The sequence below is a fragment of the Mustelus asterias genome, chromosome 3, assembly GCF_964213995.1.
Source record: "Mustelus asterias chromosome 3, sMusAst1.hap1.1, whole genome shotgun sequence".
NCBI classification, from domain to species: domain Eukaryota; kingdom Metazoa; phylum Chordata; class Chondrichthyes; order Carcharhiniformes; family Triakidae; genus Mustelus; species Mustelus asterias.
In genome coordinates, this window is record NC_135803.1 from 60,870,963 (window position 1) to 60,884,779 (window position 13,817).

Sequence of the window (13,817 nt, forward strand, 5' to 3'; positions counted from 1 at the left end):
ACCATCACTGGTACACTACCAGCCACAGCCATCTCTCCCGCTCTCTCGCACCTGCAGGGAAGAGTAATCTGTGGCTGGTAGTGAACCAGTGATGGTGCCAGGAGGGATCGGCCACAGACAGGCAGCGGAACACCCCACGACCAGAGTATGAAACGTCACACCCCCTCCCCTCCCACCGTGCTCCCCCCCCACCAGGGGATCGGTCACACCCCCTCTCCTCCCACACCCCCCCCCCCCCCCCCCAGGGGATGATCGGTCACACACCCTCCCTTCCCACTCCCCCCCCCACCCCCCGGGGATGAGACATCACACCTCCTCCCCTCCCACCCCTCCCCAGGGGATGAGACGTCACACCCCCTCACCTCCTCCCACCCCCCTCCCGCCCCGACCAGAGGATGACCTGGGTCAGAGAGCCGTTGCAGTCTCTGACCCCGCTCTTCGGAGGCTGCAGCAGCGACTTCAGACTTTTATTTGGCAGGTCGGTAACAGCGCGGACGCGGATCGGGCCAGAAGACAGTAAAGTGGGATTTGGCGGTAGAGTTGGGTGCGCGGTTCATTAAGTCGTTTTAAATGCATGCAAATGCATTTAAATCATCGGCCCGCCCAATTCGGGCGCGCACTGGACCCGCGCCCGAACCGGGCGTTGGTAAAGCCGCGATCTGCTCAGAATCGGGTGCAGATCGCGGTATAGGCCCGACGCCCAACTTTACTGCGATTTCGCGCCCGTTAAGTTTTAGTAAAATCATGCCCATTTCCTTACCTTTTCCCAGCAATTCAGTTTTGTATCGATTTGCAGCATCTGGGACTCTTTTCCAATTAGTTATGTGTCCATCATGATATGGCTAGTTAAAAGGTAAGTAAACATTTCATTAGGTCTATAAAAAGAATAAAAAATGGATGGGCAGGTGAATAGAGAACCAAAAGGTATGCTAAACACACAAGAGATTTAATGTGTGGCTATTCGGGGGGGCCAGGGTGGCCATTTTAATAGTAATTTTATGTCTAGTTTTAAAATAATTAACTGACAGGAAGTGGATCATGTGTCAGATGTTGTCATCAGTTGATGAGAAGTGAACTGGCTCCCCTCTATTCAACCTCCTCGGGTGGTCAGAACAAAGATTTAAGTTTCTTTTTCATGAAGTAGCTTCTTTTTTTTCAAATCACAGTTGATTTAACTATTTTCTCAGCAATGAGGAGCCAATCAGGAAAGGTTCTCCTGAGATAAAGAAAAAGCAAATTCATTAACCACTAAACCTGAGAAAAAAAAGAGAAACATGATGTCACACAAGGTGTCAGAAAGAAGGAAAGTTGGGCCCCAATAAAAAAAATTGAAAAAATATACAGTTCAGAAATATACAGTTCAATCCACAATATGATTGTCCAGGAGGCATAGATCCTTAAATACTGAGGTTGACTTCGATTAGCTGGTTTCTTGGATGCAGTCAGATGTAGAAAATGTTGCAATTATTACAAGGTATTGATTTATTGGTAGATTTCTCAGAAAGTTGATTTCTGGACTGGTGAATAGACTTGTTCCAACCGAGAGGAAGAGATTAAAGCTTTTCAGTCTGTTTTCTCTGCTGAAAACTTTCTTGACACTCCTTGTGTCACTTTCAGTATTCATATGGCAGCACAAGAGAAACTGTATACAAGCAAAATACTATAACCTGGCCTGTTATAATCCATGATGTGGAGATGCTGGTGTTGGACTGGGGTAAACACAGTAAGAAGTCTCACAACACCAGGTTAAAGTCCAACAGGTTAATTTGGTAGCAAAAGCCACTAGCTTTCGGAGCGCTGCCCCTTCGTCAGGTGAGTGGGAGTTCTGTTCACAAACAGGGCATATAAAGATACAAACTCAATTTACAAAATAATGATTGGAATGCAGGTCTTTACAGATATCAAGTCTTAAAGGTACAGACAATGTGAGTGGAGAGAGCGTTAAGCACAGGTTAAAGAGATGTGTATTGTCTCCAGACAGGACAGTTAGTGAGATTTTGCAAGCCCAGGCAAGTCGTGGGGGTTACAGATAGTGTGACATGAACCCAAGATCCCGGTTGAGGCCGTCCTCATATGTGCAGAACTTGGCTATCAGTTTCTATACTATAGCCTGGCCTGTTATACTCCACCCATTGTGCACTTTTAGGTGGGCCTGTCTGTGGCAGCTAGTATTTCAATATCCAGCACTTTGTTTTTTAATGTCTATTCTTTAGACAGTGATGAATTTCAATGACTCTGAAGGTGTTTGTTTTTCACCTTCACCTTGGAAGATGGCCTTGCATTTTACACAGTTTGTTCTTTCTTGTTTCAAATGGCAAAATTTCCAGTCAGTTGAAAGTTTGACAATAAATTTTTCAAAATTAAAGGGGCATAGTCTTGTGACACAGAGGGCTGTGCTCTATTAGTGGTAATGTTAGTGGCAAATTATACCATTTTAATTGCATTTATCATGTGTTACTTTGTCAACCACCTTTTGGAAGTCCACATAGATAATACCAACTACACAAGTTTCATCAAGCCTCTCTGTTAAAGAACTCAATCGAGTTATTCAAATACAATTTGCCGTTAACAAATCCATGCTGACTTACACCTGCGAGCTTTTCTAAATTCTAACACATTTTGTTCTGGATTGTTGTACCTAAAAACTTTTCCCACCATCAATGTTAGGCCGACTACCTTGTGGGTTCATCCCTCTTTTTCTAAACAGGGGTGTAGCATTTACTGTCTTTAGTGCTCTGCTCCACTGTCATATCCAAAAAGAATAAGAAGATTCAGTAATCTAGGATGCATTCCATCTGTTGCCCATCTGAGTCCCAAGAGTGCCTTTTCTACTTGGAGGTTCTGGCAATCCTTCAAAAACAAATTGTTAGGGAAGACAAAAATAGTCATAAATCAAAATAATGTTCAAATTGTGGGGAAGGAGATGTGCTGAAAAATTACAGGAGATGTGCTGAAAAATCATGCAAAATATTTTAAAAGAAGCATCAGAACTCAAATTAAAATATAAAATGCAAGATAAACATGGCCAAATGTAACAAGGGATAAAGGATAGGTGCATACAAAGAGAATAGGCACCTACCAGCACTGTGCTCTCACAAAGGGACTCTGACCCATAATGTCAACCCACTGCTCTCCCTTCCTTGAGTCACTGACAGATATTCCCTACCTTGTGTCATTCCCCAGTATATTGTGAACATTCAGCCAATAATTTTATAATTGACATGAACAGACTGTTAAAATAATCAATGCAAATCATGTGACCTTTGGTAATTAAGCTTTGTACAGTGATAAGACTCAAGAAGATACCTATTTCCATATCAATATTCACAACCATCTGGGTTATTCAGGTGTCCCTTTGCTGAAGGAGGGATCAACAGAAGCAAACTATAGAATTCCAGCTAGTCGCTCTGATTTCCCTGGGGCAAAAGGGAACATTAAAACTCAATGGGTAGAATGCTCCCAAGCCCCTGTCAGCAAGTTCAATGGTGGGTGGGGGGTGGAATTCAGCAGGAGGCCCAAATATCGGTGTGATGCCAGCATGAATTTACAACAGGATCGGGCAGTGATCTGGAGGCCGGCAATGTGGGGTCATTGTGCATGCGCTGATCTCAGTGCTGACAGATCGGTACATGCACAGTGGCCCGCTCAGCGCTATGCTGCCGGACTCGCCAAAGGGAATAGGCCCCGCCCACTGATTTTCAGAGTGAATCCTGCTAGGGCACTCTGCAGTGCTCAGAGCGTGGGAGATTCAACCTGGAAATCACGCTAAACAATTGGTGGGAGATACTCCAATTTTCAAGTGAATTCAGCACTTGGAATTTTTTTGAGGGAATCCCGACCAAAGTTTTCCCAAAGCCTTGAATAATTCTCGACAACCAGCTTCCATGAGGAGGATGCAGACAATAGGTTCATGGCATAAAACAGCAAGTTTTATCATACAAACATATAAGTGAACAATATTAATGACCATCTATACCAGGGGTCTCCAAACGTTTCAGTACGAGGGCCACATCGTATATTTTACACATTTTTGGGGGCCAAAGAAAAAAAATTAGTTTTATAAATGAATGAATAAAATTTAAATGAATGAATAAGTTTTATTTGGATCATCTTTGTAATCAGCATGATATGATTCAGAACAAAAGAGAAATGTGACAATTACAAAGAAACAATGCCGTGTTTACACTGAGAAATGATATATAATGAGTAAAAATGTCAAACATTAGCAAATGCTCTGACAAAATAATGAATTACTTAACTGCAGATGGGAAAAGCAAGCTATTCATTTTTAAATTAATTTTATTTACTGAAATTTTACAAATGTTTACTCGAAATGAGAATTTGCCCAATTTTGTGGCACACAATAAGAAAAATAAACACGTCCCAAGAAAGAACTTCAGTAAAACAAAGCAAAGAAATTCAAAATAAACTTGAACCATTAATAAAGGTTGAACAAAAATAAATTCAGTCTGCACCTTTCTATACAATTCTGGCAATTGGAGTTTTCAATCGTAACCAACAAATCATGAAGTTTTGCACAAGATTAATGGGAATGATGGAACTGCTTTTTTAATTTCAAAATATTGCTGAACTGAGGTTTCAAGCTTGAGGAGCCAATTATTAGAATGGACTTCAAATGCTCATCAGATAAATTTGCTCGATATTTGGACTTGACATACTTCATTTTTGAAAATGTTTGTTCACACAGGTACGTTGTACCAAAAACTGATACAAATCCACAAGCAAATCACTTCAAATTTGGAAACTGCTCAGGCTGCAAAGATTTATAAAATTGGATCAGATTTCCTTCTTTATACTTGTCTTTCAGCATGTCATCTGATTGGAGATCAATAATTTCCATTTGAAACTGACTTGGGAGTGTTTCAACATTGCAGTCAAATGGATTTTGAAACAGCTTTATTTCATTTGTATTTCCATCAAGATCAGAAAATGGTTCCTGAAATTGTTTTTGCAAGTCCTTAATGATTTCTGTTGCAAATGAAGAAGGAAATTCTGCTTCACTTTCTTCATGAAATTTTTCACAACATAGAAAATGAACCAAGTTATGAACTTTCAGCTGTCCTTGAAATAGCATCAGTTTTGCCCTGAATGCCTTGACATATGTGAATAGATCACAAATCAAATTTGTTTCAGCTTGCAACTTCAGATTCAATTGATTCATATGGCCTGTCACATCTGCAAAAAATGCCAATTTCCAAAGCCAGTCAGTGTTTGATAAAAGTGGTTCGGGTCGATTCTTCTCTGTGAGAAAGGAATCAATTTCCTCTCTGAGCTGAAAGAACCGTGATAGAACCTTTCCACAACTAAGCCATCGAACTGCTGTATAATAAGGCAAGTCACCGAACTCAGAATCAGTTTCTTTCAGAAAATCACAAAACTGGCGATAATTAAGCCCGTGAGATCGAATGAAATTCAGTGTTGAAACAACAGGTTTCAGAACGCAAGACATATCGACATATTTTCCGCACAATGCTTGTTGATGGATAATGCAATGCAGAAACATGGGCTTTGAGAATCCACCAACCTCACAAGCTTTTGTGATTTGTCCAGCCAAACCTTTCTTCACCCCAGACATGTTCTTTCCTCCATCAATTGTCACGCATTGCAGTTTATTCCACTCCAGGTTATATTCTAACACAGTTTTTTGCAATTCTTTGAAGATGTCTTCTCCAGTTACTGTACTGTGCATGCTATGCACTGATGCTAATTCTTGTGTCACATTAAATTCACTGTCGACGCCACGGATGAATACTAGGAATTGTGATATGTCACACACATCAGTCAATTCATCAAGTGCGAGAGAATACAACTGAAAATTTCTTGCTTTGTCTGCAATTTGATTAAATATATTGCTTCCTATATCCTCAATTCTACGAGCAACAGTATTTGGTGCAAGACTGATGATTTTGAACAGATTTGCTTTTTTCTGGGCATAACTCTTCCACTGCTTCCATTATACACTCTTTGATGAGATCTCCATCAGTGAATGGCTTTCCTCTTCTAGCCAACACATAAGCTAGTTTGTAACTGCCCCTGGTTAAAGCTTCATTTTCAATTATCTTCTGTGTAAAAAAAGCTTGTTGGGAAAGCAACCTGCGTTGCATTGATTCAATTTTTTCCGAACACTGTGTTTCTGTGAATTGGGAATAACTTGGTTCATGTTTGGTCTCATAGTGCCGACGTACATTGTACTCCTTCAAAACTGCAACAGTTTTGTTGCATATGACACACAAGGCTTTATCACCTGCTTGTACAAAGAAGTACTTTACACCCCATTCTTCATTAAACAGGTGGCACTCACTGTCCACTTTTCTTTTTTCCTTCCGTAACTGAATTGGTCTGAATTGCCGCCATCATTGTCATTGTTCTCGCTCATTTCAGACAGATGGAGCTTACGGATTGGATAAAGCAGCTGTCACTCAGTCAATGCAGAGCGGCAATTGGATAACAGATGTCTCAATTGCTGATTTGTTTAATGAACTGTCAGTCACAGGACGGCAGCTCTGATTGGACAATAGGCCAGTAAAGAGGGCAGGGATTCACAGGGGTCCATCAGACACTGCGCGGAGCGGCAGCAAATGTCCGGCCTGTGGCTTACGTCCCCGGGTCCGGATGCTGAGTCAGTGGCGGGGTTCTGGACGTGGGAGTGTTTTCGGCAGTGGGAATCCCGTCCCGCCCCACTGGCTGCAGGCCAGATGTTAGCCCGCTGCGGGCCGGATGTGGCCCGCGGGCCGTAGTTTGGAGACCCCGATCTATACAACAGAAGGGTCATCCAGACTCGAAATGTTGGCTCCATTCTCTCTCCACAGATGCTGTCAGACCTGCTGTGATTTTCCAGCATTTTCTGTTTTGTGTTTCAGATTCCAGCATCTGCAGTAATTTGCCTTTATCACAGTTGATTTGCTGTTGAGTAAAAATCAATTCTCTTTACCGAAGGGGCAGGAAGATCCCAATAATTTATATGGAATAACAGCTGATGTCAGTTTTGTAAATTATGCCATGTCAATATGTTTGTATAAGTTTTCCCTTACTAGATTCTTTGGCTGGGATTCTCTCAAAAAACCTTAAAGTCCCCAATTTGCGAGATATTGGGAGTAACTCCTCCTGGTATTTTCAGTGTGATTTCCAGAGTAATCTTTGACACTGACACGTCAATCACATAGTGCCCTCATGTGATTCCCTCTGAAAATCAGTGGGCAGGGCCTATTTCTGCCCAGAGGCCAGCAGCATTGCGCTGAGCGGGCCACTGTGCATGCACCAATCATGCACCGATCTGTCAGAGTGGAGATCGGCGCATGCGCAGTGGCCCTGCATTGCCGCCTCCCGATCGCTGCCCTTCCCAATGGCCAGGCTAACACTGCCAGGCTGGCACTACCCAAGGGGAATCCCCCTTACCCCCGACCTCCTGGGGGGGGCCTCAATGGCCTGTGTTCCCTCCAGCAAGTCGGCTGCCTGTTCCCGTTACTGGGGAGCAGTTGTAAGCCCCGCTGGAGTGAACCAATCCCGGCAGCGGGGAGATACAAGCGGACCCAGAGACTTCAGTCCCGGGCCCGCTAATAATATTGAAATTGTGACTTCTGTATGGTAATCAGCTCCGCACTAATTTCCAGCGTGGAGCTGATTACTCTGGAAATCATAGCTGCGGAGATATGTGGAGGCTGTGGTGCCCAGCCGGAAGCCCACGAAACAGCCTGCACTGATGTCTCTTTCTCTACACCTTAGCTATAACTGTAAAAGTACATTCTGCAGTCTCTCGTTTCCTTCTCTATGAACAGCGCGCTTAGTCTGTATAGCGCATAAGAAAAAATACTTTTCACTGTATGCTAATACATGTGACAATAATAAATCAAATCAAATCAAATCAGCTCGCTGCACTTCTCGGGCTGGGAGAATCACCCCCTTCATCTTCAAGTACACTGCTAAATTCCACCATAATTCCCCCACTCCTTCTGAAGCTTTTATTTGGATCAGTTTTGCAATGTATGTTCGACGGCAGGCGTATTTATATTCTCAAGTGGTCTTCTGAGCCATGCTGTTCACTGCCTTCCTAATGTGGCAGCAATTTTGATACATCTCAAGATCCTGAAGCAATTTTCTGGGTTCCTCACATCTTTTAAACAAATTTGACTGCATTGATCCAAATCGCAGTTTCGATTTTTTTCTTACATTATCCCATTAGATCGGGAATGCTTAACCTCACATTTTCTGATTTTGAATTTGTTTTAAAAACTCTTCCCAAAAGTTAATTCACTAAAGAGTTCCGTTCCCTGATTTCCATTCATTATCAAGTGGAATGGTATCAGCACATCAAATATTTTCAACATAGTTCTGTATATTTTTGGTGTTGTCACCGGTTCTCCAGCAGAGAAAATGACACCCAACTCCCTGACGCTCGTCACCAGGAACTCCATTTGCCAATAAATTGCATTTAAATAGATCTGTGATCTCAGTTTAATATTAAAAAGCATCTTTACAGGAAGTAAAGTCTATTGCTTATCCGTGTTGGTCTTAGTCAATATAGATTCCATATTTTACCTTGAGGAATGTCAGATTTTAATAAATCAGTCTGTTTCTTTTTTCTGCAATTTAATTCACTTGAACACTCTAATTACTGGCTGCTATATTTCCAAGACCTGCTCTACAATTATTGCTTAACCCATGACACTCACCAAGAGTCTTGTCTTTTGAGCACCTCAGTGTAAATAATGTTGAGCCAAAGTTAAAATTTGCAACAAATCAAGCTTTAAATTATTAATCAGCAACATTTTGCATTTGATCTAATTAGATTCAGTTTTTCATCTTCAGTGAACATAAGACAGGATATCCATATGTGTGAATTTATTATTAAACTACTCTTGCTGTTCTATTTTCATTACATATGTTACAGCACATCTACTGTTTAATTATGTTCAAATCAACATTCTATTGCAATCTGAAATAAATTTGACTCCTAATTATCTGTTTATTTTGTGTTCCCAAATTCCCATTGTACTATTTTGTATACTTATATATTACACTCAGATTATTCAATAGTTAAATGAGTGCAAGGGCTTTGAATGGTCAGAAATGGTCTGTATTGCAAGTTCCCTTGGTACTGTATCGTGAAATTTTAATCATTAAATGATTATTTAGATGTTTTAAAAGTCCATGATAGAAAAGACCTGTAGATTTAATGGTTAAAATGGGTGGGATTTTACAGCCTCACTCAGGCAATACCGGAAATTCCCACCCGAGGTCAACAGAAATTTCTGTTGTCAGACCCTTACCCACTCCAATTCCATGGCAGGAGAGGTGGCAGAGTTCTGGCCACTGTCTTTACGGTGTAAACATAAAAATCATACCTATAAAGGAAGGAAAAAGAGAGGTCTTGGTAGTTGGTAGTGTCCATATCTCTGGGCCAGAAGTCCCAATTCAAGACTTGATGGTCACTGAATGTGTGATCATAACGTGGTTAAACCAACTGATTATCAACCTGTAAATCCTTCCAAAATGCCAGATAGCAGATGGTAAGAGAGTTTCCTGGTTAGCCCTATTAAAGCAAAGACTTACTGCACCGCAGTACTTTGCCAAGCATAATCATGGACCTATCCACTGGTCATCAATCCCCTCTTAAGGCATGATAGCTGAGGAAGAAGCTATTAGTAGGTATTTTCATTAATTCTGAGGCCAATTTTGCAATGCCAGCCATAATGTTACAAGGAACAAATCATGCATTGTGCATGCCAGAACAGTAGGGAGCCAACTCTAGGCTGCCAGCATTTCAGGAACTTGGCACAGAGTTTGCCTACTACAGCATGCAGCTGAGTTTTCACATCTTCAAAATGAGAAATAAGCAACAGACAAGTGGGAAAGAAAATCCACTGCTGACGTAAAGAAAAGTATCTACGGACAAGTGATAGAGCCAAGCTGTCCCTGACCCACTGCTTCTTAGCTGGTGATGTCAAAATGCTGCTGCATGAGCTGTAATAAGGGAGATTGCTTGAATTGGTACAACAGGGTACTAGTTGTAGAGAACAAAACATCTGGCATGGGCATGCATACTGTCTCTGCAGTATCTTCAGAGATGGCACGCTTTAAGAATCAGGAGACTGCTTGCTAGAAACAGGGACAGGTAGATTGCCCACTATTTCTTGCAATGAGGTGTTATTAAGTGCCACACGTAAGCTGTCAACCTCTTTCACTTTTGATGATAACCAATATCAATTCTTCACAAAACCTAACTGTTCAGTGACTCATGTTTATGTCAGCAAGCACACAATCAAAATGCATTCGGCAGTTTAAAATGTTGTCACACTGTACCTTTCAAGAGCTTCACAAATCTAATCATTGTAATGCAACTTAGCTGTATGAGGCATGGCCAATCATTAGGTTCAGGTCAACCTGCAGATTGACGATGCTGTTTGCTCTACTACAACTTGCAGCACCTCAACATAGCTTTTCTGCTTGCACACTAAATTGAACAAAATTCAAGGAAGTAAATTCAAGCTGAAGAGCAACTCCAAACTCAGAGGCCCTGACTCCCTTCGAGGGGGCTTCCTTGGCCATCCTGATATATCCAGAAACCAGGGTTCTCCTCACTGCGGGCTCAGCATCATCCTGCTCTTACAACATTGTCTTCCATTTCAGTCTCTCAGATAGATAGAGATAACCACACAAATGTCATGTATAATATATTATGATTCATGATGCTTGAACACATTTCAGGGCCTGGAACTTTAACTAATTTTCCGTTTGATGTCTTGACAAAACTGAACGAACAGCCTATCGGTAGTGTGACTCACTGCATAGCAGTGTCAGTGTCCTGCATCTCGCTCACTGAAGTTTAACACAGTTATATTATACACAGTTACACACAGGGGCGGCACGGTGGCACAGTGGTTAGCACCGTTGCCTCACAGTGCCAGGAACCTGGGTTCGATTCCTGGCTTGGGTCACTGTCTGTGTGGAGTTTGCACATTCTCCCTGGGTCTGCGTGGGTTTCCTCCGGGTGCTCAGGTTTCCCCCCACAGTCCAAAGATGTGCAGGTTAGGTGAATTGGCCATCCTAAATTCTCCCCCAGTGTACCCTAACAGGTCCTGGGCTGTGGCGACTAGGGGATTTTCACAGTAACTTCATTGCAGTGTGAATGTAAGCCTACTTATGACTAATAAATAAACTTTAAAAAATTTTGAAAAAAGAGTCGTAGAATCCCGTCAGTGCAGAAGAAGGCCATTCAGCTCATCGAGTCTGCACAGACTCCCCGACTGAGCAGCTTATCCAGGCCCATCTCCCTGCCCTATCCCCGTAACCCCCATACATTTATCCTGCTAATCTCCCTAACCTACACATCTTTGTATATTAAGGAGCAATTTAGCATGGCCAATCCTCCTAACCTTTGGATTGTGGGAGGAAACTGGAGCACCCAGAGGAAAGCTATGCAGACCCGGGGAGAACGTGCAAACTCCACACGGACAGTCACCCGAGGTGAAATTGACCCCAGATCCCTGTGAGTCAGCAGCGTTCACCACTGTGCCACCGTGCCATCCTAAAGGGCTGGTCCACGATTTCAGAGAATGTAGTTAAGGAGGTAGTCAAGGCAGAGTGTACAGTTGAGGGGAGCATCTGTTGATGATAAATAAGGAGTAAGAATTGCTGGCTCACTCGAGAAAGCTGTCATCTTGTAAAAGTTCATGTGCTGTGTCACACTGACGCCTCTTGTCCAAAGAGAAAATGATGAATGTGTTGTCTGATATAAATAAAGCCTCTGTCACTTCTTGATGCATTAGCAGACAGCTGACTGAATATTTTAGCATATGTCACCAGTGATAGTATGGAAGGGTTTAGTGACATAAAGGTTAAATGCAGTAGTGACCTTCACAGCCACAAGAAGTGCCAACCTATGATAGAAGATGTGTGCTGATGGGCTTGAGGAGATGACAGAGTCTGTGACACCTTCATTGCAAAGCAATGGCAGCAGAGACTCTTATCCTTTGATCTGTCCAGATAGGGTTGTTTCGGTTTGAATGTGAAGTCTTATGGGAAGGTTGCTTGTCCGTGTAATCATACCTGGCTTTAACATTTCTGAATGGATTGTTCTTTCTTTCTCCTTTGAATCTCTTGCTAATCTAGCATGAAACCCCCAAAGATATCCCATCCTTCTAATTCTGCTTGCTGTAGGTGAAAAAATAGCAAGAAGCCAAACTGTCCAGAAAGAAGATGCCCCAATTCCACCAAAGTAATTAAAATGCAGATTAAGTTAGGCAATAAAACAAAAAGAGCAAATTTCAAACCAATATGCTTGTAGAAACATAGAAGATAGGAGCAGGAGGAGGCCATTTGGCCCTTCGAGTCTGCACCACCATTCATCACCATCATGGCTGATTGTCCAACTCAGTAGCCTAATCCTACTTTGTCCCCATAACCTTTGACCCCATTTGCCCCAAGTGCTATATCTAGCCACCTCTTGAATACATTCAATGTTTTGGCATCAACTACTTCCTGTGGTAATGAATTCAACAGGCTCACCACTCTGGGTGAAGAAATATCTCCTCATCTCCGTCCTAAATGGTCTACCCCGAATCCTCAGACTGTGACCCCTGGTTCTGGACTCCACCACCGTCGGGAACATCCTCCCTGCATCTACCCTGTCTAATCCTATTAGAATTTTATAAGTCTCTATGAGATCCCCCCTCATTTGGCTGAACTCCAGCGAAAACAATCCTAACCTAGGCAATATCTCCTCATACATCAGTCCCGTCATCCCCGGAATCAGCCTGGTAAACTTTCGCTGCACTCCTTTGAGAACAAGAACATCCTTCCTCAGAAAAGGAGATCAAAACTGCACACAATACTCTTGGCGTGGCCTCACCAAGGCCCTGTATAATTGCAACAACACACCCTTGCTCCTGTACTCAAAACTTCTCGCAATGAAGGCCAACAGACCATTTGCCTTCTTTACCGTCTGCTGCACCTTCATGCTTACCTTTAACGACTGGTGCATAAGGACACCCAGGTCCCTCTGCACACTCCTCTCTCCCAATTTACAGCCAGTCAGGTGGTAATCTGCCTTCTTGTTTTTGCTTCCAAAGTGAATAACCTCACACTTATCCAAATTATACTGCATCTGCCATTGATTTGCCCACTCACCCAACCTGTCCAGATCATGCTGAAGGATCTGTGCATCCTCGTCACAGTTCACCCTCCCACCCAACTTGGTGTCATCTGCAAACTTTGAGATGTTACATTCTGTTCCCTCGTCCAGAACATTAATATATATTGTGAATAGCTGGGGCCCCAGCACCGATCCCTGTGGCACCCACTAGTTATTGCCTGCCAATTTGAAAATGACCCATTAATTCCAACTCTTTGTTTTCTCTCTGCCAACAGTTTTCTATCCAGCTCAATACACTTGCCCAATCCCATGCGCTTTAATCTTGCACAATAATCTCTTGTGTGGGACTTTGTCAAATGCTTTCTGAAAGTCCAAATATACCACATCGACTGGCTCCCGCTTGTCAACTCTACTAGTTATATCTTCAAAGAATTCCAACAGATTTGTCAAGCATGATTTCCCCTTCGTAAATCCATGCTGACTCTTATCCTGCCTCTGCTTTCTAAATGCTCCGCTAGAAAGTCCTTGATAATGGATTTGAGAATTTTCCCCAATACCGATGTTAGGCTGCTGAAACCTTAAGTTGTTTTTAGACAACCAGCAAAATTGCAAAGGTTTTTGCAGCTTTTAATGAAGATAAATACTCAATCAAATACCCAAAGTGTACCCTCTTCAACATGAAACAAGTCTTGAGATGAGAAGGAAA